Source organism: Heterocephalus glaber, unplaced genomic scaffold (genome assembly GCF_053883595.1).
Source record: "Heterocephalus glaber isolate CG9 unplaced genomic scaffold, H.glaber_assembly_v1.0 deba00001673, whole genome shotgun sequence".
NCBI classification, from domain to species: domain Eukaryota; kingdom Metazoa; phylum Chordata; class Mammalia; order Rodentia; family Bathyergidae; genus Heterocephalus; species Heterocephalus glaber.
In genome coordinates, this window is record NW_028258410.1 from 24114200 (window position 1) to 24140096 (window position 25897).

The 25897-nt window shown below is 43.0% G+C and overlaps 2 long non-coding RNA genes across 2 annotated transcripts in view; both read left to right on the forward strand.

Moving 5' to 3' along the window:
• LOC110344572 (uncharacterized) overlaps positions 1–4003 on the forward strand; it is a 50879-nt gene extending 46876 nt beyond the window's left edge. Inside the window, exon 2 of the long non-coding RNA XR_015446018.1 lies at positions 3166–4003. This is a non-coding gene — a long non-coding RNA (uncharacterized LOC110344572). The remainder of the gene's footprint in view (positions 1–3165) is intronic.
• A 5239-nt stretch (positions 4004–9242) lies between these two features.
• Positions 9243–25897, forward strand: part of LOC110344571 (uncharacterized) — a 40568-nt gene continuing 23913 nt past the window's right edge. Inside the window, exons 1-2 of the long non-coding RNA XR_002387227.2 lie at positions 9243–9374; positions 10019–10143. This is a non-coding gene — a long non-coding RNA (uncharacterized LOC110344571). The remainder of the gene's footprint in view (positions 9375–10018; positions 10144–25897) is intronic.

Below are 25897 nucleotides of genomic sequence, written 5' to 3' on the forward strand. Positions count from 1 at the left end.
CATAAAGAATGAAAAACTAGAGTCATTTATAGCTAAATGGATTCATATTGAGGGCATACTCTTAAATGAAATAAATAGGACACACGTGTAAATACCGAATAGTTTCTCTAGTGTGAGAAATTGAAAGTGTAAATAAGGATGGAAATGATTAAAATGAATAATTGATAATTTGAAATAAGAAAAGGTCTAAGGGTTAGGGGATGGTGGGAGAGGAAGGGGAAAAGGAAGAAGGGAAAGGAAAAACTATAAGAAAGAAAAAAGAATGGAATCAAACTCTGTGTAAATAGGGAAGGGTGGAGGGGGTGAAGGGTGCACAGGTAATGGGAGAAAAAATAAAAACTAAGATGCATCATGTTCTGGTACAAACACCCAATGATAAATGTAAATGTATTTTGTACCTAAAATGTACCAATAAATATATATATTTAAAAAAAAGAAAAGAAATCTCTCCACTAAGCATAGAGACTCCAGCACAGCTGAGCCTTCCCCCCGATCAGAAGTCTAGTTTTCAGCTTCGAAGTGCCCTTTTTCCAAGCTTCTATGTCTTTTTTTTTTGTACCAGGGATCAAACTCAGGTCCTTGCACTTGTGCAGCAGGTGGCGAAACCACTGAGCTAAATCCGCGGCCCCAAGCTCCTAAGTTCTAATAGTACCAGCTTCTTTCTCCCAGCCCTCTGGGTGGTCGTTAGTCCCTGCATTTGCTGGGTCTGATATGCCTTAGTATTCTCTTTTTACCTCTTCAGTACCTAGTTAACAATTTTACACCTGGTTACTTGTTTTCATTGAATTGTTCCTATTAAAGTAAGTGGTCTGGTTTCTGTCTCCTGGCCAGATTCTGACTGACACACTGATCAGACACGGAGAAGGGGTAAATCTAGAATTGATGTGGGGCTGATTTGTGTTCTTGGACAGTAAGAAACAGAAAAAATGCCACAGAGACAATATTCAAAGAAGAAACAGAAGAAAACGTTCCTAAAGTGAGAATGTAAGGAATGTTCAGCTCAGAGGGTTACCAGGCACATTTACTGTGGAGAAACATGAGTGAGGCACACACTGTGATGCATGATGGATGATATTTGAGGAATGGGGAAAGAGTGATGAAAATTTAGGCAGAAGTAGATTATCTTTGAAGGATCTAAAAATGAGATGACCTCAGTTTTCCAAATCTGACCTTAGATCCCAGGTGAAAATGAAACAGTGGAGATACATGAAGGAGAGATGATGGGAGCCAAAAGCTTAGTCATGTTCATATGCAACTCAGATATACATGGATTTGGGAAATACGCTGTCCATATCTCATGGGATGAGGTGGGGAAGAGATGCTTGGAAATTAGCTTCCGTCAGCCAAGAGAGGAAGCAAGACAAAGAACTCACGTGAGAAGCAGCTAGCATTTCTGAAGAATAAAATGGCTGAATGATGGTGTGCTTAGAAACTAGGTACAAAATTAAAGATAAATAATCATGGCAAAATTGTAAAGTAGAACGTGGCTATTGTAATTTTTCAAGCAAAGTAGACATAGCAAAATAGCCCCGTAATTTAAAAGATGGAGACAAAAATTTGAGAAGCATTTCATTGGAAGCCAGATGATGGCGGTGAGGGATGGAGGAAGTGTAAGGGAACAGATTTTCTTTCACTAAGGGACTTCCTCATTTTTGAAGTTGATAGCTTCAAGCAAGTACATATTATTTAAAGATATAAAAACAATCACCAGCAGAACCAAAAATATTGTTTATCAAATGAGTGGAAGGTAGGGAAAATTAGAAAATAAGGTGGAAGCATGTAAAACATAAAAGAAGAAAATAAAATTAAGGCCAATGATACCTGTTATGAAATCACATATGAATAGAAAAAAATGAAAGGAAAATGACCCTCAGATTGGATAAATCTAACCCAAGCCCACCTGTACGTTGACTTCAAAGTCAGCACACACTGGAAATGAAATAATTAAGGAAGAATCGTCACAGATACATCAGCCAAATGCAAACAAAGGAAAGGCAGAGGTCACAACATCACCACTGGATGTACAGGAATTCAAAACTGAGGGCCGGTTGACAAACTGACAAGTCAAATACAAGGTATGAAAGTAATGTAATATGTGTGTGTGTTTAAAATTGGAGACACAAGGAGAAATGGGCAGAAAAGTAATGAGAGAGAAACTTGAAAGCATATGTTTAATTCTTTTTTTTTTTTTTTGGTACTGGGGATCGAACTTGGGACCTTGCACTTGTGAGGCAGGCACCGAAATCACTGAGCTAAATCCCTGGCCTCCAATTTAATTCTTGACAGATCATATTGGTGAAAATAGGAATTATGCTATAGAGAGGATTTAAGTAATGGAGTAACCTGAATGATGTACATGCAGTGACATGAATGATGTACCTCTCGTTGTCCCTGAGGTGAAAGGGAGCGAATGGACAGACCATAGAGAAGGCAGTATTTGAATCCTTTGCACATAGCATTTGGCCCTAGCACCACAAGTAACTGCTGTGCAACAGTGGGCAAGAGTCTTCACTTCTCTGAACCTTGGTGACTTTGTTCATAAAATCTGAGAGAATGCCTTCTCTTCAGAGTTCTGTAAACATTAAATGAGGGCCCCTGTAAGGAAAAGGCAGTGTTTGACCATAGCAGACAAGCAGTACATGTTTTTGTGCAGGATGACAAACAGCTGGCGTTGTGTAAACTCAATTATGTAATTATCGCAGAGCTATGCAGCCCTGTGTCTAAGCAGGGTTTCTCGCCCTCAGCACGGCTGACATTTGGGCCGAGTGATTCATTGTGTTTGGCTGTGTATGATGATTAGCAACATCCCTGACCTCTACCCAGTCCATGCCAGTAGCACCTCCTCCCGATTGTGACAACAAAATGTGTATCCAGATATTGCCCTGTGTTCCCTGGGGGGACAACAAAATTGTCCTCAGTTGAGAACACCTAGAACACAGAGAAATTTTGAAGAATACCTTCAGAAGTGGATAAGTTTTTATCTCTGGGCAGTGAGAGATTGGGCAGCTTTTTGTTTTCATTAGCTTGCTCTGCCTTTTTTTGAGTACAGAATTCACAAAGTGCACACGTTAAGGTGGTGAGTGAAACACAGATGTTCAACGTTTTATTTTATTCTTATTTTGTGGAGCCAGAGGCTACACTGTTCCCCTCTGTTCTCTTCCCCAGCCCCTGGATCACGAGGAGAGACGTATTCCAACCTCTTTTGTGCATGGCTGCAGATGACACCTCATAAGAGCTCAATAAATGTGCGTTTCCTCTCCCTCCTTCAGCTCTTCTAGGCGAGAACAAGGTGGTTAATACCAAGTCCGCTTCCCCTGGGTGAACAGAATGGGGTGGTCTTTGTGCAAAGATGTTGTCAACTCCCTCACTTTCTTTCAACACGTGTGATATGTTGACAGAAATCCACCAAAGAAGCAGCCGTTAGGCAGAAATCCACCTGAGCTGCTGTGCATGTGGCAAAACATCTCAAAGACCCCAAAAGCGAGGCATCATCATGTTTACATCACAGCTCTGAAACGAAAAAGAAACGGACTATTGAGTCTGATTTCTCCATTATCCTGTTGCGTTCGGATTTTTAAAAGGGATCAAAATTCCATTTTTCCTAAAGAAAGGGAGCCACAGATTCACAGATTTCATTATCAACTTGAAACAAATTGAGCAAAAAATTAGGGGGAATGTTTTTTCATATCCAGCAAGGCCTTCTTTTAAAACCAGCAAACATCTGCGCACTTAAGTACCTTCTGTTGAGGTCTAAGGAAGTCACTTTCTGGAATACATGTGAGTTCATTGACTCTGCCTCACTTTCAAGAACTGAATAAGAAATGAAATCATCCTGTAGGTTTTAGAAAAGTATGAAAAATGCTACATCTGCCGAGAAAGTTTGGATGGGCTATTCAGATCTTACCAGAAACAGATGCAGAACACTGTGTTGGGTTGGAACTGGGCCAGTATTTGGGGCAACATTTGGATTTTCTCTTCAAATAAAATAAATAAATAATTTAAATATCACGATGCGTGCTTTTTTTCTAAGTATAAAATTATTTTTTCACATCAGAATGGCTGCTCTCAAATATGGTAGCCACGAGGTCCATGGGGGTTTATTTCAATTAAATTTCAATTGATAAAATAAGAAAAATTACTGGCCTGTGTGGATAGTGGCTACTTTCTGCCATATTGGACAGTGCTGCACCAGAGCATTTGGGAACTGAAACTAGGGCAAGGGAGAAATGGTCCTGTGGTCTTATCCCTGCCCTCCATACCCAGAACCTGTTGATATGATAGATTTCCTCCTGATCTTGTTAGCACTTTCCATATACAGTTTAAAATTTTCTTCAATTGGGATATATGATGTCTTCTTTGTCTTATACTTTCCACCTAACATTTTATCATGAGAAATTTTCCATCTTAAAATATAGTTTTTGAAAACATGATTTAGAAGTTTCCTGTTTGGAAATTTAATACTTTCCTATTGTGGGAAATTGAGGTAAAAAAAAAAAAAAAGCAAGCAAAATTCCCCTGTAATCTCACCACTCAGTGATAAAAAAATCTTTGGCCATTTGGTGAGCATTTCTTTGGGCATAAAGACACAGATGGGAATATAAATAGATAGTTTTATTAGGGATATTTCATGTCAGTGAATATAGAGATACATTATCCCTTTTACTAGCTGTGTATTATTCCACACAGATGTTATGTTATGACTTTTGTTGCTTCATCTGATCAGTACTGTCCCTCCCTCTCTTGCAAAATATGCCCTTTTCTTCTGGAAATTTTTTCTTTTCTCCCTCCCCCACTCCTTCCTTCAATACCTATTTTCTTTTTGTTTGTTTGTTTGTTTTTGGTACTGGGAATCGAACTTGGGTCCTTGTGCTTGCGAGGCAGGCGACAGAACCACTGAGCTAAATCCCCAGCCCTCCTATTTTCTTTTTTATAAAGTTAATTTTATTTGAACTCTTTTGATATGCATAATGATCACATTCATCATAGGGAATTTGTACCTGTACAAGATGTATTTTGATTCTGTTTTCCCCACTCAACCTCCCCTCCCTTCAACCCCCTTTCCCTCTACTTACAAAAGCTTTGTTTTCATTTTTTGCTTCTATTCTCTCTCTTTTTTTTTTGGTACAGGAGATCAAACTTGTGACCTTGCACTTGCAAGGCAGGCGGTGGAACCACTGAACTAAATCCTGGCCCCTCTTTTTTTTCTTTTCCCTTCCTTTCTTTCCCTCTCCCCCTCTCCCATGTTCCCTTTCCCATTTGAACATTCTCTTTCTATTTTACAATATCTGTTATACATTTTGGTCCTTATTTCTCCTTTCAGTTTCTCACACCAGAGAAAAATGCGATAGTTTACACATGTGTGTCTGATTTATTTCACTTAAGAGTCCATACCTGTTTTCTGTACCAGACATGCCAGTAGGGTAAGGGATAGCACAGTGAAGAAAGTAGTAAAGTTGCTGCCTTCAAAGAGTTTCTATTCCAGCAGAGGATGCAGAAAAGACACTGAATTGTAGGAAGAAATGTTAACAAATAATTCAGTTCCAGATTGCTGTGTGCCATGAGGGAGACACACTGGCTGATGGCCGAGTGGAGTGAGTTAAACCTTTGATCTGGAATCAATCTGCCTGGATTCAGACTTGCCCTTCCGTCTGCTTCCTGGGTGGCATTGGGCAGTGCAGAGGGCAGGCAGCCATACCAAGAGAAGGATGCAGGCTAGTGGACATCAAGGGTACTGGACCTGGGGTCCCAGTGGATGTTGATATTGTTCTAGACCAGTTTCATTTCTACCAAGGGTATTTTGTTTCTCTGCTGGACATTGGACAGTTCCTGGAAACACTTTTGGTTATTGCACTGAAGGTATGTGGTAGTGCTGGCATCCATCTAGTTGGTAGAGGCCAGGGAAGCTGCTAAACATCCTACAGAATAACCTCCTCCACAAAGAATGATCTGGCTCATAGTGTTGATAGGGCTGAGGTTGAGAATCAATGTTCCAGAGGTGCCAAGACTTAATTAGGGTGGAGAAAGAAATTGAGTCCCAGGTAGGGAGAAGGTCTTCAGGAGGAGGATGATGAAAAGGATGTTTGAAGAGATGGCTTGACCTGAAGTGAACACGCCTTGTACAGGAGCAAAGAGGATGCCTACTGCATATTTGGACCTTAAGGTATACGCATGGGTTGGGGCAGCTCCAGCTGGAGTGGGCTGCAAGGGAGCTGGGGTTCTGGGGTGCAGAGATATTTGGTTGAGACAGAAGTAGAGATGCTGAGCATTGGGAAGTGGTTGGACATGAAGGTGAGTTTACTTACTTAGGGGGCGTTCCAGAGAGCATAGGCAGAAGTTCTTGGAGGGAGAGGAGTGAAAGAAGGTGGGTCAGGCAAGAGGAAGTCTGGAGGCAAGGACAGGTGGGTGGATTTTGTTCTTGGTCCTTCTGCTAGTGGCATTCATGCTGGAAGTCTGTTTGGGATATAAGTCCAGCTGTCAATCAGCCCCAGAGCTTGGACACAGGTGTCCAAGGGACAGTGACCAGAGGAGCTGTCCTGTGATGGTGGGGTCAGGAGCTTGTCCAGGGAGGCCCCTACAATCTTGTCTGGGGATAGGTTTCAGTGTAGGGTGTTCTGGACTTCCCAGCAGCCACTCCCCACTGCACAGCCAGTGGATGCTGAAGAGTTCCAGAGCATTGTTCAGTGGCTGGCATAGCTTTTGTCTGGTGCTGAGGACAGGTGTGACGGTCAAGAGAACAGGGCCCTTACTTTATCCCCATGTGCATCATTAATGGGTGACAGAAGTGAGGCTTGTGAGTCAAGGAGTCCTCCTTCAAATCCTGCTCTGGCATTTACCCACCGGGTGGTCTTGGGCCATTGATTTGGCCTGAACATTCATTTCCTCCTTGGCAGGATTGGTGAGCAGATTCAATAAGATCAGGCATGGGATGTGTCCTATAAACTGCAAAGTGCTATCCCCTGTGCGAGGTGAATAAGGACCCTTGAAAATGGAAAGGGAACAGCCCCGGAGTTCCCGAGCCAAGGCTGCTGACCACATGCAGCTGGGGAGGGACGTGTGCGAGGTGCTCTTGACCGGAAACGTCAGAGCAGGCTCCACTCGTGATGCTTTCAAGTTCACTGCCCAAGGCTGAGTCATGGTGAGAAGAGCTGAGAGGACCTGGGCCTTTGCACATCTGCTTCCCAGTGCTTGCTGGACCCTATAGAAGGGCGTCGAGGGGAGGGCAGGGAGGGAGGCTGAAGGACCCACCTGTGAACAATCCTTGGCTCTTCATAAGGCAGAGAGGAGGGACAGCGGCAGTGACAAAGGCTGTAAGCTGAAGCCAGGCTCTTTACTCACCTGCCCTCTTAATTTCCCTGGCTCTCGTCAGAGGTGGCCACTTTTTTTCACCGTTTCATAGACGGAGAAGCCAAGACCAATAGATGAACTAATTGACTTGGATTCCAGTGCCCATAAATGCCACTGCTAGGTCTTAACCTTAGGCCAGTCTGCTTGATTCCAAAAGAGACCTCTTTCCCCATTTCTTTCCCAGGTCCATCAGGAATGAGGTTTAGGAAGTTTAATATGTAAGAACTGTTTGGGACCCAAGGCTTCAAAGTGACAATGATCAGGGTCAGGGGCACAGAGGTGGGGACAGGTGGCAGCTGGATAGTGGCTGAGATGGAGGCAAATCTTCACGTGAATAGGGAGTGTTTTCCCCTTTACTTCTGTTCTAACTAGTGAATTCTCCATCGGCACACAGGAGGCAGTTGCCTGCATCACTGTTTAAACAGATGTGGGCCTTGTTCCTTAGAGCAGAGCAGGTTACTCAATGTTCTTTTCTGATTTCTCAGACTGGAGTCAGACAAGGCATTGTTCCCAGGAGGCATTGCAGGAGCCAGGCCTATTAAGTCAGTAATGACACATTTTTGAGCATCTGCTGTATGCACACGTCTGTGCTCTGAAGAAGCCAGTGAGTCCCTAAGCTGAGATGTTTATGGTCCACTCGGGGAAGCCCAAGGCCTTGAACACCGGAGAGACTCTTGCTCATCCTTCAGTTCTCCAACAGGAATCTTCCCCAGCAAATCTGGTGACTCTGAATTATGTAATCTGTCCCTACATTGACCACCATATCTGTGACCCACTAGCTTGTGAGTGACTGTCTTCCTCCATCTCAGAAGCCGTAGATGGAGCACAGGGTCTGAACATGTGAAGGTGTTAAGAGAATGTCTATGCCCTCTGAGACAATGCAGTTTGCTTTTTAAGAGTCCTGTGAGTGATTATGGCTGCAGGAGTCCAGAGGGAGTTAAATTCTCATGCATTTGGGAGGTGGGTCACAGATTTGGAGGTCTTCTAAGCAGTGATAGGTTCCAAAATGTTCTCAAAAAAACTCTCCTTGGACATATCCCATAGTTCTGAGTTCACTATTATCCCTGCTTTACAAATGAGGAATCTGGGTCTCAGAAAGTGAGAACAGTTTGCCTAAAAACTTTCTCCCAGTGAGAGAGCTGCAGAATCAGGACAGGAGTCCCAGCAGGACTCCACTTCTAGAGCTGGTTATTTATCTACTTAGCCAATATTTGTTGAAAGTCTGCCTTGATGGTTCTCAAAGTGTGGTCCCTGGGCCAGCAGCATCACCTGTGACCTTGTTAGAAATCCACATCCCCAGGCCCTACCCAGACCTGCTGCATCAGAAGCTCTATGCTTTATCACATCTCTAGGCGGTTGATGGGCATGTTGAGGTCTGTGGCATCTGGCTGCTGTTCCCAGAGTGCAGAGGAAGGAGTGGCCATAGAGGAAGCAGAGCTGGGAGGGACACCCTTAAAGGACAGTTACAAGGACAGGGTTTGGTGACATTCCTGTCTTCCATACAGCCTCTTAGTAGATACACTGCCCTTCTGAAATGACCGCTGTGAAGGGAGAAGAAAACCTTCACCCCCCTGACCATCTTATATTTAGACTTCTCCCTGTAAAGAAAGGAGCATTATTAAGTGAAGCAAACGGAAGGTTTCTAGAAGAGCCACAGTTACTGGGGTGTGGCCACTGTATGTGAAAAGGATGTGCACCTGAGCCAGATATTCAGATTCAGTTTCTTCCTCTCTACAGTTTTCTGCAGGCCAGTGATGCCAAAATTTAGATTAGAGTTTAGGAAAGCTGGTTTTGTTTTAGACATTTTTGCTGAGGTATAATTTACATACATAAAATGGACAGATCGTAAGTGTGATAATGTTAGCCATTGTGTACGCCTCTGTGACCAACATATACATTCCCCCGCAGGACATTCCTCCACAGGAAGTGTGGTCTGTGGTCCAACATCAACAACTTCTGGCATCTTTCCAGTCAACTTCCTCACTCTCTCTCCTTCCCAGAGAGAATCATATTCTCATTAGTCTTCCAAGGTGAGTTTTACTGGGGTGACCAACATGTTCTGGTTTGCCTGGGACTTTTTCCATTTTAGCACTATGTGTAAATCCTGAGTCTGAGAAATCCTGCAAGTTGGGATGGATTGTTACCTTGGCCAAGCTTTTTGTTCTAAGCCCTTCTCTTTCATTTACTTCGCAAAACCCATGACCTTTGATGAAGGGATGATTTAATCCCCCAGCTGCTATCTCTGAGATGGACAGGTCAGGAGTTAGGTGTTCCAGGTTCTGACACTAATGCTCTCAGACACCATCAACACTCATGTGTTTATTTGTAAGTAGGATGAGGAAGCAGAAGGACCAAGAGGTGATGGACAGTGAGCAGTGTAGAGACTTGCTATTCAAAGTGTGGTCTGGGGACCATCCGCACCTACAGCATTTGGCATCTTGGTGGAAATGCTGCATTTCAGTAACCCCAGCTCACCTTCCCTCCCCTAGACCTGTGGAAGAGGACACATTTTCTCCCCCATGTTAGAGATTGAATCCAGGGCCTTGTACATGCTAAACACATACTCTTCCATTGAGAGGGTCCACATTTTAACAGAATCTACATGTGATTTGTTGCACATTAGGGTTTTACCTATCACAGTAATAAGGTATTACGTCCTCCTTACTACCCTCAGGATGAAGACATCCTTGGAATGAGCCCTCACCTCAAATTGGCCAGAGTTGTTACTGGACTTGGAGCCATGCCTCTGGAAGGTTCCTTACCTTGTCACGCTGAGACTCTGATGAATTACTGAAACAGGTGGGAGTTCCCCTCCACTTCTCTAGAGTAGACTGGGAGAAGCAATCAGTGCACGAAGCCCTCTCCCTTTCATTCAAACCCAAGGTCATCTCTAGTGAGAATGGAGAGAGCAAGGTTTTAGCCTGCGTTGGATGCACTCTTCTGCACTCCCACAAGGATGGAGCCTTTTCCTCACTCGTGCCCCTACTCAGACCATGAATTATTGAAATCCGAGAAATACCATTTGGTTAGTCATGTAGACTCTGGGAGCCCCAGAGGGCAGCACCTCAGAATAGCCTCTGTTTTTCTTTAAGAAGTTAACATAAAAAGAAAAATACAAAAGTAGCAAATTGACATGTCCACCACTGGGATGATGACTATGAAGGTGTTATTTTTACTTCATTTATATGCTTTATAAAAGAGAGAAAACATTATAGACGTTGCACTCGCTGACTAACACTCTCAAATTTTAATTTTTACCCCTTTCTAGAGTCTACACTATCATGACTTTCATGAACAGCTGTGCCTTTTAAAATAACTTTTTGGAAACCATTTATTTTTATATTCATGCATATATATGATAAATAATAAGTACATAGTATTGTTTTGTGGGAATGTCTTTCAACATTTACAGATTTTTTCTGTTACTTTACACCTTGCTTCTCCCCATAAGGCCACTTTTGACCTCTATTCTTGTTGATACATTGAGCTCTAACTATTCATTCTGTCTGCTGCAGGGTATTGTCATGTGGATAGACTGCATTTTGTTTCTCATTTCCATCTTGTTGCATATTTAGAATGTTTCTGATTTTTTGCCAGAACAAACAAGACTGCAATCAATATCTTTGCCCTGGATCTCACTGGGCTCATGTGGAGACTTTCTGTGGGGATATGTCACCAGGAGTGGAACTATTAGGTTGCATAGTATGTGCACTTGCAATTTTACTAGGTATTACCAGTTGCTCTCCAAAGTCACTCTAGTGATTTACATGTACATTCCCACCATCAGCATAGAGGAGTACAATGTTTCGATATTGTCTTAGTTACTTTTCTCATTGCTAAGACAAAATAACCAATTACCACAAGTTAAAGGTAGAGAGGTTTATTTTAGCTCACAGTTTATAAAGGTTTCAGTCCATTGTTGGTTGGCTCCTAGGCAAAGTGTCATGGTAGAGGGCCATTGCAGAGGAGAAATAGTCCATGGTGTGGCAGGGCAGGCCAAAGGCAACAAAGCAGCAAGCAACAGCAGCAGAAGCCTCTTCCTTTTACCCTTTCAGGCTACTTGCCTTTTGGGTGGTGCCACCCATACCCAGGGTGGTCCTTCCTATTACCCACACTCAGAACTATGCTTAACCAATCAATGGACTAATTTAGTAATTGTGTACCTTTAATCCCAGTATCATAACCCTAGATCCAGTGGCCTCCAAAAAGCCCCACCTATGAGTGCATAAGACTCTGGAGGGACATCTAGTTACAGACCATAACAGATATCCTCTCCAATACTTGATGTTAGAAGTTTTTATTATTGCTAATGTCATGGGAGAAAAATGGGATGCCTCTGTGGTTTTAATTTACCAGTAGTTTCTTTTGGTTGGAAGATGTCTCTGTAGGGTGGGATGAGGTATGAGTTAGGTCAGTAGACTGAAAGTCTTGTCCAAGTCTGCAGTCAACTTGAAGTGGTAAGATAGCTCACATCTCTGGTCTTCTATGTGGTGTTTAGGCCAGAGGATTTCTAAAGGGGACATATGAAATGTATAGGATGCTTCTGAACATGGTGTTTGGAGTTGGCAGTGACAAGACTTGCCCAGGAAGGTGTTTCCACCACTTAGCATCTGCACTAGGGTCCTGGTGTTACCTTTTAGCAGATGGGCCTTGAAATGATTAAGAGGCTCCAGCATGGGAGTCATAAATGGGTTTCAGACCTGGTTATAACATCTCCCTATGGTGTGGCTGTGAAGGGTTGAGCAGGTAGGGGCTCCAGCACAAATCTGCTTCAAGGGCAAGGAGGCCCATGGCTGGAGAGCCTGTGTAGCAGGTAATTTTTCTGACAAGGACAAGCCTTGGACTAGCTGTAAGACCAGACTCTCCTATATCTCTGACAGAGTGTATTCCCCGAGGCTGACTCTTTCTGCTCTTGATTTTGGCTAGAATGGTTTTTGGAAAATAGAGGATGTAGCTTCAGCTGAGATAGAGGCTCAACTGCCTGCCTGCATGTTGGCAGGAATTTGGCTCAAGCACCTGGAGCCCTCATGAGTAGAAATGTAGAGTTGCCAGAGTTAGCAAATAAAAATAACTATCTTGGAATGAGATGTACTAAAAAATTATCCATTATTTATGTGAAATTCAAATTGAGCTATGCATCTTGTATTTTATCTGGCAATCCTAGGTAGGATGTGGGATATTTTTCAATCCAAGAAATAATTGAAGACCAGGTAGTCTAAGTTGATAAGTAGTGAGCATTTTGTACAGGCAAAGGTTAGGCAAAGGTTAGACATAGCAGGAGTGGAGATGTTGTGTTCTATGGTCTCGGAGCCTCTTGTGTGTCTCCAAGGACAAGGCACTGGATGTTGCTTGAAATAGCCATGGATGTCTTGGGTGGTGAGAGGAGGCAGACAATTGTCCAACTCCTCTATACCCCTCTTTCCCCACATTGAAAGCCAGTCCCATGGCTGAGAATGTCCTTCAAGAACTATTTTCAGTGAAACACTGTATTACCATGGTTTTCAACATGTGGTTTCAGGACTAGAGACATCGGCATCATTGGGGATGTGTTAGAAGAGCAAACTCTCAAATCCTGCCTAGACCCACTGAATTAGAAACATGGAGAGTGGGTCCAGCAATCTGTTTTAAGCCCCCTAGAAGGCTTCATGACCATGTTTGAGAACTGCAGGGGTAGAGGACTGGATTAGACCATGATCATGATTCATGACCATGTTGGAAAACTGCAGGGATAGAGGATTAGAAAGCTGATCTGAAATGCTGAATCCATTGCTTTGAGCTCCACCTCTGTGGGTTTGGAGAAGCTGAGAATTGCATCTAGGATGAGGCCATGGGAGGGGAGAGTTGGCTGATGCTCTGAGAGGTGTGTTCAGCACAGCAGTTAGAGGGCAGAGGGAGTTTGGTAGATGTTGTTAAAGAATTGTGTTTATTAACAAGAGGATTTTGCTTATTTGGGTCAGATATTGGGAGAAAACTCAGTTTATGCCTTTAAGGATCTCATAGTTAAGTGGAGGAGACAGTAATAAAAAAGGCTGAACACAAGTACCTGCTTATGCTGTAAACAATGGCAGGGACAACATAGGGCTTAGGTTAATTTTGGTTGGGGAGGATGAGTTGTGCTATGGAGCATCACTGAAGATCGTCTTTGACAAATAGTCCTAGCTGTGTCTGTGGTTCAGATGTGGAGACTGGTGGAGCAGGGAGGAATAGTCAAGGACCTTCTGAAATGTCCACATCCTCTTTCAAGCAGCAGCAAGTGTCCTGTAAGACCATTCTAGCACTGGGTGGGAAGTGGCCTGCATGACCTTACAGGAGGGGTCCTGTCTAGGGTTGCCAAGATGCTCCCAGGACCAGCTGCAGGTAGCCTAGGGTTTCTAGGGTGGATCCTTTTGGTGGCAGCCTCTTCACGCCCCATCCCAACAAAATAACTGTGTCTACCTGTTACACGTGAGTGGGTGGAGAAGAGTGGTTTTAGGGGCCATGGATTAAGTAAGTAAACAACCAGGAGAAATATGGAAGTAATCACCCCAAACCCTATGTGTTCACTAAATGTGCTTTTGCAAAGAGAAGCTTTATTCTTTTGATTATCTGCCTCTATTGGGAGGGAGGGTTCATGGATTTTCCAGAGCACCTCTTGCTTAGTTCAAGGGTACCAGTGGGCATCTCGGCGGGCAGCTGTATGGCTGCTGCCTCTCACATTTCTTGCCTCTGCCAGCAATCCTCATGTAACCTGGCTCTGGGGGTGGGGTGGGGACTGTTGGGTTTCCAGGGGGCTGGTGAGTGCAAAGGCCATTTCTCTGCAGTGGCACAGTGGCCTATGAATGACTGTGAGCGCAGATGCTTTCCTGGCGGCTGGCTGCCTGGCATGGGGAAACACGGTCACACCACTGAGCTGTCTTCACAGGCTCCATTTTGCTGACACAATGTCGGTGCTGTTGGATTTGGCTGTGGTATTTTGTCCAGGTTGCTCACAGTCACATTAACCTCTCCCTACCTTTTTCTCCCTCATATTTCTGATCTGTTGTGGTGACCAATACATTAAATACATTAAATTCTCACTGTTGTTACTGCTAATGCTAGTAACATTTTTACTACCCTTACAGCTTCCACAGTTTATAAGGATGAACTTGCTGCCCATGGGGCATTGGTTTCAGGGTGCCCCCATGGTACCAAGGTCTTCAGATACTCACGTCTCTTGGCTGATATGGTGGTGCATACCTGTAAACTCTGAGAAACGGAGGCAGAATGATCACAAGTCCAATCTCAGCCTGGGCAACTTAGAGAGACCCTGTCTCAAAATTTAGAAAAAAAAGAAAGGCTGGGAATGCAGCTCAGTGTGAAGGCCTTGGGCTCAATCTCCAGTCTCTCTCTCTCATAGATAATCAAGTGTCTTATAGAAAATGGCATAGTATTTACATAAACTGTGCATTCCTATATACTTTATTTATTTATTTATTGTTTTTTTTTTTTTTTGGTACGGGGGATCGAACATGGGACCTTGTGCTTGTGAAGCAGGCGGTGACACCACTGAGCTAAATCCCCGGCCCTCCTATATACTTTAAATCAACTCTAGGTTACTTATGATACCAAATACAATGTAAATAGTTTTTTTTTTTTTTGGTACCTGGGATCGAACTTGGGTCCTTGCGCTTGCGAGGCAGGCAGCAGAACCACTGAGCTAAATCCCCGGCCCCTGTAAATAGTTTTATATGGAATTGTTCAGGGAATAATGAAAATAAGGAAAGACTTGCACATGCTCAGTACTGATGCAGTTTTTTATAAAAATTATTTTTAATCCAAGGTTGGTTGAATCCTCTGATCTGGAACCTGTGAATAGGAAGACCTCACTGGACTTTTACATGCATCATATAAGCTTCTAAAAGCATCAACTTTCTCATCTGTAAAATTTGAGCAATAATAGACTACCGCTACTTATTATGAAAATTAAATGAGCTAATATATATAAACTTTCTTAGAACAGTGTCTGATACATGCACAGTGCACACTAAATAAATGTGAACTATTCACTTTTTGAGGACAGAATAGTTTCTTTTGAAGAACAGAAATAGTCCTTGTCACTAGTAAGGTACTGAGGAATGGCCACTGCCCTGGGTACAGTAGCAGGCGGGATTATCTTTAGAGAATTTGAAGCACTAATAAAACCCTGTAAAGTCAGTCTCATTTTTTATTATCACTGTGTGCTGACAATTCTAAATATGTCAGTGGTAAACTATTGTGCTGTACAATGTTTAGTTGATCTAAGCCCTAAATTGCCGTGGGCTTTGTAGAGTTTTAATAATATACATATTTTATTCATTTATTCTTTTAATACACATTGTATTTTACATGGAAGTTAATTCAAGATGTCTTTGTTATACAGACATCCCTGTACACATGTAGGCTCAGCAACTTGTGTTAATTTTGGAAGTAAGTTTCCAGCAATTCAGAATCATTCAAGCTTGCTTTGAGCTCAGTTCAGGTCGCTAAACCCTGCGATACTATGAATTCTTGGATCAGTCAATCCAACATCAGCAGTGATGGCACAGCGGCTAAACAATGAAAAAGTCAGATGTGAGTTACTGAATTCTTTCATTATTAGATGACCACTTGAAGTTTTTATGTTGTGATTAAAATTTCTGGTTTTTTTTTGCCTTTTACATGCCAGGCAACTGCTCTGCTACTGAGTGAACACACAGCCTTATCAGCCCTATGTGTGCTTTAAATTTCTTTTCTTTTTCTCTCCCTCTCTTCCTTCCTCCCTTCCTTCCTTCCCTCCTTCCTTTTTTTTTTTTTTTTGGTACTGGGGATCGAACTTGGGACCTTGTGCTTGTGAGGCAGGTGGCAGAACCACTGAGCTAAATCCCCGGCACCCCTTCCTTCCGTTTATACAGGTTCTAGCTAAGTTGCCCCAGATGGCCTCAAACTTGCAATCCTCTTGCCTTGTCCTCCTGAGTAGCTTGAACTATAGGTGTGCACCACTGTGCTCAACTTTACTTAAAATTGAAAACAATGAAATGGACCGTAAACTATAATGTTTTTGTTTGGTAAGTGCAAATTTTGGTTTCTACAGTCAATTTTTAACTGAATCTGAATAATATATGTAACATTGACATTTCTCCTTTATAATTGCTAATTGTTTGAAGACCTAAGAATGAATTGGGAAAGTAATGATTATTACTGACCATTCCACAATTACTACTAGAAATAATTTCACCACATAGTAGAGGGGGTGTAAAATAGCCTTTCCTTCTGGGGATGCACTGACTGCTGGCACTGAGGGCCTTTTATGCTCACATCTCCTGTAATGCACAGGGTGGCCCAGACAGGGAGGGCTTACTATTCCTGTTTTGCATTTTTTTTTTTTGGTACCGGGGATCGAACTCGGGTCCTTGCACTTGTGGGGCAGGTGGCAGCACCACTGAGCTAAATCCCTGGCCCTGCTTTGCATTTTTAATTACTTAATTCTGTTAATGATACAAAAACTCTAGAACTGTGCTTATTCTTACACTTCAATTTACTCCCATTTTGTTTCTTCCCCATAAAATGTTTTGTTACTAATGTAACCTGGAGCCTCTCCAGCATGTGAGATGAGATCCACCTCTTGTCTGCAAGGAGCCTGTCTGGCTTTGGCCCCTTCTGGGCCTCTTGCTGGCATTAACACCCCTCTCCAGTGGCCCCTGGTATTCACAGAGCTCCCCGCTGCCTTCTGGTGTGCCCACCCTACTGCTGGTGGCCCTCATGAGGATCTGGGCCTGGGAACGGGGATGTCTGTTGGCAGTGACCCCTAGAGCCCCTCCTCAGTGGACTCCTTGGTTGGGGGTAGGACTGAAGCTGCCTTCATAGTGCTTGGAGCCCACAGAGTCAAGTATACGGAGCTCCTGGCTGGCCTTCACAGGACAGCACAGGTTCAGCCCTCAGCAGCTGGTTCCTTTAGGCATCCACACAGCTTGGGATTCCACCCAAATTTATTCTTGGTCTTCCAAGGAGAGGACGTCTCTTGGTCGCTCAGCTCAAGACCCTTTTCTTCCTGCTCTAGGACTATGGTGAGGGCACTTACCTCCTTCAAACCCCTGATCTTTGGTCTAGCCTTGTATCTTAGACAACAGTCACGATGGTACCAAGCCCATCCCCCCAAATCTGGCTGGTTCAGTCTTAAACACGGCCTTGTACCGGAGGTGCCAGCCCCTCTCCCTAGTCTCCCCATCAGCCTTTCCTTTGCAGGCTCCAGCTGCCTCCTGGAGATGTGGAACCCTTTCCTCACTGGATCTCTCCAGTTTTCCTTTTCAGTCCTGGGAGAAATTCTCTAGTCCTGGCCACTAGGGAGGAGAAGGTCATGTAGGCCATGTTCTTCTCAGATATGTTCATATTCTCCAAGGGGACAACCTTGTGGGGCCCTAAATCAGGGAGCTGTCTTTGTTCCTGCTTTCTCGCAGGTTACAGCCTGCCCTCTCTCAGGCAGTGTGTTCAGAGGGGTGACGGCTTGAACTGGAGTAGATGGAGGTAATAGAGAAAGCAAGAGAGGTGCCACAAGGAGGAACAAGGAAGTGACTGCAAGTTAATTATCCCTCGTCCAGAATACTTGGGACCACAAGTGTTTCAGATTGCAGAGTTTCTTGGATTTGGGGATTTTTGCATAGACTTTACTAGTTGAAGATCCCTAACCTAAAAATCCCAAATCCCCGAAGTCTCCAAAAATCTGGAACCTCTTGAGCATCAGGTTGACACTCAAGAGGTTTCAGATTTTGTAGCATTTTTGGATTTCAACTTTCAGATTAGAGATGTTTACACTGTAGCCTCTCAAAAACACTATGCTGTGCCATAGGAAAGAAAATTGAGTTCATAGCCGCTTCTGATAACAGGAGGCATCTCATTCTTCACAGCCTATGAGTTAATTTCAATCTTTAAGCCTGTAAAATGCCTTAGTTTCTTATTGCTTCTGTCACACATTGCCACAGATAAATCCAGCAGGTTCATAATGCAAGCACAAGTGCATCTATGTCTGAGGTGTTTCTCTGGCTATTGAGGTGGGCTTGACCTTTGGGCATAGGCTGGAAATGCAGTTGAGGACTGCAAGAGTAACTCTTAGCCAAGAAGAGATGGAAATTGGTAGATTCATTAGTGTCCTGTGGCTGCTGTAACAAATGACTACAAAGTAAGTAGTTTAAAAATTTATTCTCTCACAGTCCTAGAGGCCAGAGGTGTCACACTCCCTTGAAGGCTCAAAGGGAGAATCCTTCCTTCCCTCTTCCAGCTCCTGGTAGTTCCTGGCTTGTGGCTACTTCACTCCAATTTTTGTCCTCCAATTTCTCATGGCTTTTTCTATTCCTTCCTGTGTACCTCTTGCCATTGGATTTAAGCCCCACCAGGCTATCCAGGATGATCTCACTTGAAGATCTTTAATTATATTAACAAAGATCCTTTTTCCAAATAAGGGCATATCTACAAGTTCCAGGGGTTAGGACAGGCACATGTCCCTTTGAGGGCCACCGTTCAGCCTGCATTGGCAAATCAACACCTGGCTTTTTTGCCTCTTGGGGACATTCTGAGGTGTGTTCCCCCACAGTCTTCCAGAGAGTTGCAGGTGGAATTGAGCCCTGTGGCCCACAGTGACCAACTCTCTCATTAATGTTGGCTTTGTCCACTTTTCTCATTGCCTTGTCATTTCTCTTACTCCTTCCCTAGTAAATGACCTGTACCCAAATCCCTTTATCCAGATCTGGTTTTGGATAGCCCACATCAAGACATACCTCCTTCCTTCTATGGCCTTTGCAGTCACATCTCAGCCATTCTCATGGTGTAGTTTGCCCCAGGCCATCTTACACTGTTTGTATTCCTGGCTGCTCTTTCTCTCAGATGCTCCCTAGCCAGTCCTCTGGTCTCCTTGGCCTGTCCCTCCCCTTGTCACATTGTCCTGTGATTCTACAACGTCATCTCTATCTCCTGGAGACCACAGGCAACATGCAGCCTCAGCAGAGGGGAAGTAATTGCAAAGGCATCTGCTGCCTTAGATAGTGAAGAAAGTATCACAGTCAGCATGTGGCTTAATTGAATTAAAGGAAAAAAAGTCCTGCTCCTATCTCTACAGTAACTCATTGCCCTTGACGTAGTGCAGATAGAGCTCATCCCACAAGCAAGAGTCTAGGCCAAGAGGTTGCTGGGCTGTGGGCCTGGCTTTAGGGAGCTCCTTACCTGGAGAAGTTAGGAGCTGGGTGTTTGGGCCTCTGCCCAGAGCTCAGGGGCCTAAGGAGGTCCTGGGCCTAGGCATGAAGGAAGGAGGGTTAGGGATGAGGAAACAAGGAAGGAGGTTTGGTGCTAAGCTGGAGACCATGATCCAGGAACCTAGAAGAAGGTTGACTGAGACAATTCTATCCTCTTGCCTAGCAGGTAGAGGGCTGGCAGAGTGGTCAGAGGTGATGGGTGTTTTCACTCCTCTTGGTGCTCCAACTTCTGTGATCATGTGATTGTTTGCAGGTCAAGACAATGACTGGATCACAAGGATTTGAGAGTGAAGCCATAGTTGAGCCATGCATGAAAATCCCTCTTTCCTGCAGGAGGGGGTACTCTGAGGACAGCATTCTCTCCCTGGTGACACATTGTTTCTAGAACTTTAAGGGATGTGGAGGAGCCATCAGTTGTGCATGCAAACTCTGTGCTCCAGCCTTGGGTCATCCAAGTTCTGTGCTGTGTGGACCAGAGAGAGGTTCAGTTCATCACCTGTCTGGTGACTTCTGTGATGAGGGTTCCTCCAGGAATCCTGCAGGGTTGGAAGAAGTAGGCATTCTAGGGAGTCCAAATATAGTAGCATTAAGACCCCTCTTTCATCCCTAACCCAGGGCTGACTTGGAGGGTCCTTCTCTATCAGGGAGGTGGAAGGAGCAGGGCCAGGGATAGGAGTGGGTGGGTCCAGATTGGGTGAAGGCAACCGGTATGCTGGAGATGAAGGGGCCTCTGGAGATAGTGATGGCCCAGGGGACAGCCAGACACCAGCCCAGGTCTTTGGTTTGGGAAACAAACTCACCAAAGACAGATCTTGTGCATCATCCTGATTGCTTGAGGTCATTGTGATAGTGAATAAGGCAAAATAGCTAGCTTTTTGGTCCACTTGGAAAGAACAAGTTTTTCCTCCTATCAGTGCTTTGACTATATGAATAGACTCTCAGTAGTATGATGGCTTTGTGTCCATAGTTTCTTGTGGCCTACCATTTGCCTCTGCAAAAAGGCCCCTTCTTTTGTCACACCCCAGAAAACTTGTGTGTCATTGAGACATTTTCTTTCCATGTGGCTGGAGAAGTAAGAAAGAAACAGATTAAATACAGTCTTTACCCTCAGGCTGAGGAAATGAAGAGCTGTGGTCTTTGGACAGAGGCCTCTGGGATTCAGGGAAGGTTATTGTGTGAGCTGAGGCTTCACACAGATGGAGCTATGCTTTGGTAAGTGAAAGAAAGTGCCACATGTGCAAATTAATAGGACATTGTGGGGACAGAGACTCAATGTTTCTGAAGCTGAATGTTTGATCTAACAGTATTTTTATGCATAATAGCTCTTCTGCCTGGACACCTGTTCCAGTATAGCCATCACTTCTCAGAGAGCTCTCCCTCCATCCCTTTGCTACCTGAATTAGTCTCCTTGTCACACCCCTGTTTTCCTTCCCAGCCTTTACTAGTTTTGCATGTTTCAATTTCTCTTCCTAATTAGACCTTAACTTCTCAAGGACAAGATTCATTTTTTTTAATAGTTTTTTTTCTTCTGTCTGATGCTGAAAACAAAGTGCACAGGTCAGGGCATTCTGGCAGGGAAGGTTGTTGGTCATTGCCTGAACTCCAATTTACTGAAACAAAAGGCCCAGGGTTTTTAAGCTCTGGGGGAACCGGGGGGAAAGCCCTAGAGGACACTTTGGGAGAGATTGGTCCATGTGATTAGGCCATCTGTGTTTGCTGTTGGCACTTACTGAAGTGAGGCATCTATCCTCCCACAGAGACTGGGAGAGAGTTATCTGTATTGATGACTATATTGCAAAGGGATGGCTCTGGTCCTTGAGAAAGACATTCCTGCATTGTAAAACTGCCAAGAGACTTCGAGAACAGTGATGTCTCAAAGGAACTTAATTTTCCAAAAAAGTTAGATCACAAGATTTCCAAAATAGGGCTGGGGATTTAGCTCAGTGGTTTCGCTGCCTGCTGTGCAAGCGCAAGGACCCGAGTTTGATCCTCGGTACCAAAAAAAAAAAGATTTCCAAAATAAATGCTTTTAGAAAACAGAGGCCAAGGCCCTCTAGTAAAGAAGAAACCTGTCTAAAATGCAGTCAAACTGGGAGCTGCCCCCAGCGCCAAGGAGGTGAACATTCTGGGTCACTGTACCACCGATCCCAGTGCCGAGGAGGTGAGCTGCATGGGCACCAACAGCACACCCCCCCATCCACCCAGTTGAAATGAGAAGACACGTAAACAAGTCTCAAAACCAGACTTCCAGATCACCTAAAGCAACCCGAAAGGGAAACAAGATGGAACAATCTGATACTCAACCACCTGGACTCCCTGAGCTGGCAATGAAAGAGGACCTGGAAAAAATAAAATCAGAAATAATTTCTCAGATTGGGCCCATATGCAACACATGATTAATAAATCTAGAGAGGATACAGATAAAAAAATAGAGGAGCTGAGGAACATGACAGAATTCCAACATAGAGAACAAATGGAATCCATAAAACAGATACAAACAGATTTGCAGGAGATTAAAAACTCTATTGAAAGTTTACACAGCAGAATGAGCCAAAGTGAGGACAGAATTTCAGATATAGAAGATAAGATAGCAATTAGTGACCAGAAAAAGAAAAATTTCTTTAAAATAGTAAGGGACTGCCCAGCACAGAGGAAGGGGCTTCCAGGCTGCCGTACCACCACTCGCAGTGCAGTGGTAAGGGCTTCCAGGTCACCATACCACCACTTCCAGTGTAGAAGTAGGGGCTCCCAGGCCACTGTACCACTGATCCCAGCGCAGAGGAGGTGAGCCATGCAGGTGCGAACAGCACACACTCCCCCCACTCATCGAAATGAGAAGACACATAAACAAGTCTCAAAACCAGACTTCCAGATCACCTACAGCAACCCCAAAGGAAAATGAGATGAAACACTCTGATAATCAATGACTTGGACTCCCTGAACTTGCAACAAAAGAGGATCTGGAAAAAATGAAATCAGAAATAATTTCTCAGGTAACAGCAGAGATTGTGCTCATAGTGCAAGACATGATTACTAAATCTAGAGAGGAGCTGAGGAACATGATGGAATACCAACATAGGAAACAAATGGAATCTATAAAACAGATGCCAACATTTCCAGGAGATTAAAAACTCCATTGAAAGTCTACACAGCAGAATGAACCAATGTGAGGACAGAATTTCAGATATAGAAGATAAGATTGCAATTAGTGACCAGGAAAAGAAAAATTGTTTCAAAATTGTAAGGGACCATGAGAAATCAATCCAGCAGCTGCTAGACGATGCAAAGAAGAGTAGCATAAGACTGAGTGGAGTCAACAAAGAAACAGGAGAGAGTGCAGATGTCATAAAAAAAACTGTTCACAGAAGTAATGGCAGAAGACTTCCCAAGCAGGGGAAAAGAACTTGACATACAGATAAGTGAGGCATATAGGACTCCAACTAGTCTTGATCAAAAAAAAATCTACACACACACACACACAAAAATCTACACATAGGCATATAATTGTTACAATTCCAGACACCCAACAGAAGAACAAAGTTCTACAAGCAGTTAGAGAAAAGAAACAAATCACATACAAAGGAAAGCCCAACAGAATCACAGCAGACTTCTCAATGCAAACCCTCAAGAAGAGCAAGAAGAGCTTGGAGTGATGTATTCCAAACCCTAAAGGAAAACAGCCTCCAACCTGGATTGATGTGCTCTGCAAAACTGTCTTTCAAAATTGTTGGAGAAGTAAGATACTTTCATGATAAAGAGCACCTCAGGAACTTCAAGAATACCAAACCAGCACTCCAAAAAATTTTAGACAATATCCTAGGAAAAGACAACAAGGATCACAACCCCAGGAAGCACAGCAGAATGAATCCATTCGATGTGACAAGAAATTAAATGTAAAGGGGGAGAATCCAACAAAAAGAAAAAGTCATGACAACGATAAGTCAATGTGTATCAGTTATAACCATCAATGTTAATGGTCTCCACTCACCAATCAAAAGAAATAGACTGGGAGAATGGGTCAAGAAGCAAAATCCAACAATATGCTGCATACAAGAAACACACTTAATTCAAAAAGAAACTCATAGACTGAAAGTTAAAGGGTGGAAAACAATACTCCATGTGACGGGAAGCCGAAAAAAAGCAGGAGTAGCTATCCTCTTTGCAGATCGAGTGGATTTCAAACCCACACTGATTAAGAGAGACAAAGAAGGATACTACATCCCTGTAAAGGGAACAATCCAAGAGGAGGAGATGACAATCATATCTATGCACCAAACACTAGTGTGCCCAACTATATAAAACAAATACTAACGGACATGAACAGTCATATATGCACTAATGCAATAGTAGCGGGGGACCTTAATATCCCACTGTCACAAATAGATAGATCAGCTAGACAAAAAATAAGCAATGAAATACTAGAACTCAATCAAACTCTTGAACAAATGAACTTAACAGATGTTTACAGAGTCTTCCACCCCACAAAATCAGAATACACATTCTTTTCAGCTGCACATGGGTCGTTCTCCAAAATAGGCTACATACTCGCTCATAGAACATGTTTAAGTAAGTGCAAAGGAATTGAAGTTATCCCCTGTATATTATCAGACCACAGTGCGATGAAATTGGAGATCAATAGGAAAAGAAACTGCAAGAATTTCATAAACACATGGAAATTGAACAACACAATTCTGAATAACCAATGGGTCACAGAGGAAATTAAAGAAGAAATCAGATAGTTCCTTCAATTAAATGACAATGACAATACAACATATTGGAATCTATGGGACACAATGAAAGCAGTCTTACAAGGGAAATTCATAGCAGTGAATACACATATTAGAAAAACAGAGTGAGCCCAATTAAACAACCTGATGCTGAACCTCAAGCTTCTAGAAAAAGAAGAGCAGGACAAACCCAAAGCTCATACAGGGGAGGAAATTATAAAGATCAGAGCAGACATCAATTCAATGGAGACTAAGAGAATGATACAAAAAATTAATGAAGCCAAGAGTTAGTTCTTTGAAAGAATCAAGAAAATTGACAAACCCTTAGCCAACCTTATCAGAAAATGGAACGAAAAGGCCCAAATCCATGCAATTAGGAATGAAAAGGGTGAAATTACAATAGACCCAGCAGAAATCCAGAGGATCATCAATACCTACTTCCAGAACCTACATGCCAATAAGATGGAAAACACAGAAGAAACAGACAGATACCTAGATACCAATGCATTACCAAGGTTGAATGAAGAAGACCTAAAAATTCTGAACAACCCAATATCAAGCAATGAAATTGAAAACATAATTAAAAACTTACCAACTAAGAAAAGCCCAGGTCCTGATAGCTTTACTGCTGAATTCTACAAGACATTTAGAGAGGAACTACTGCCACTACTGTTTAAACTCTTCAATGAAATTGAAAGGGAAGCAATACTCCCAAATTCATTCCTGGAAGCAAGCATCACCTTGATCCCCAAAGCAGAGAAAAACCCAACTGAAAAAGAGAACTATAGGCCAATCTCATTCATGAACCTAGGTGCAAAAATCCTTCATAAGATACTGGGAAATAGAATGCAGAAGATCATCAAGAAGATCATACACCCTGACTAAGTGGGATTCATCCCAGATATGCAAGGATGGTTTAACATACACAAATCAATCAATGTAATACACTATATCAATAGAGCCGAGGACAAAAACCATATGATTATCTCCATAGATGCAGAAAAAGCATTTGACAAAATCCAACATGCATTTATGATAAAAACCCTACAATAAATTGGAATAGATGGTCTCTACCTCAATCTGATAAAAGCCATCTACAAAAAACCAACAGCCAATATCATACTAAATGGTCAAAAACTGAAATCCTTCACACTAAAATCAGGAACAAGACAACGATGTCCACTATCACCACTCCTGTTCAATATAGTTTTGGAAACATTATGCACAGCAATTAGACAAGAGAAAGAAATAAAATGAATAAAGATAGGAAATGAAGTCAAATTGTCATTATTTGCAGATGACATGATACTCTATATAGAAGACCCCAAGAACGCCACTATGTCTTCTAGACTTAATAACCAAATTCAGTAAAGTAGCTGGATACAAAGTCAACACACAAAAATCAATAGCTTTCTTCTACACGAACAACAGACTCACTGAGAGAGAAATAGGGCAAACAATTCCTTTCACAATAGCATCCAAAAAACTGAAATACCTAGGAACTGACCTAACAAAAGAAATCAAAGACCTCTTCTCTGAAAACTATGACACTCTGAAAAGACAGATTGGAGATGATATCAGAAAATGGAAAGACATCCCTTGCTCCTGGGT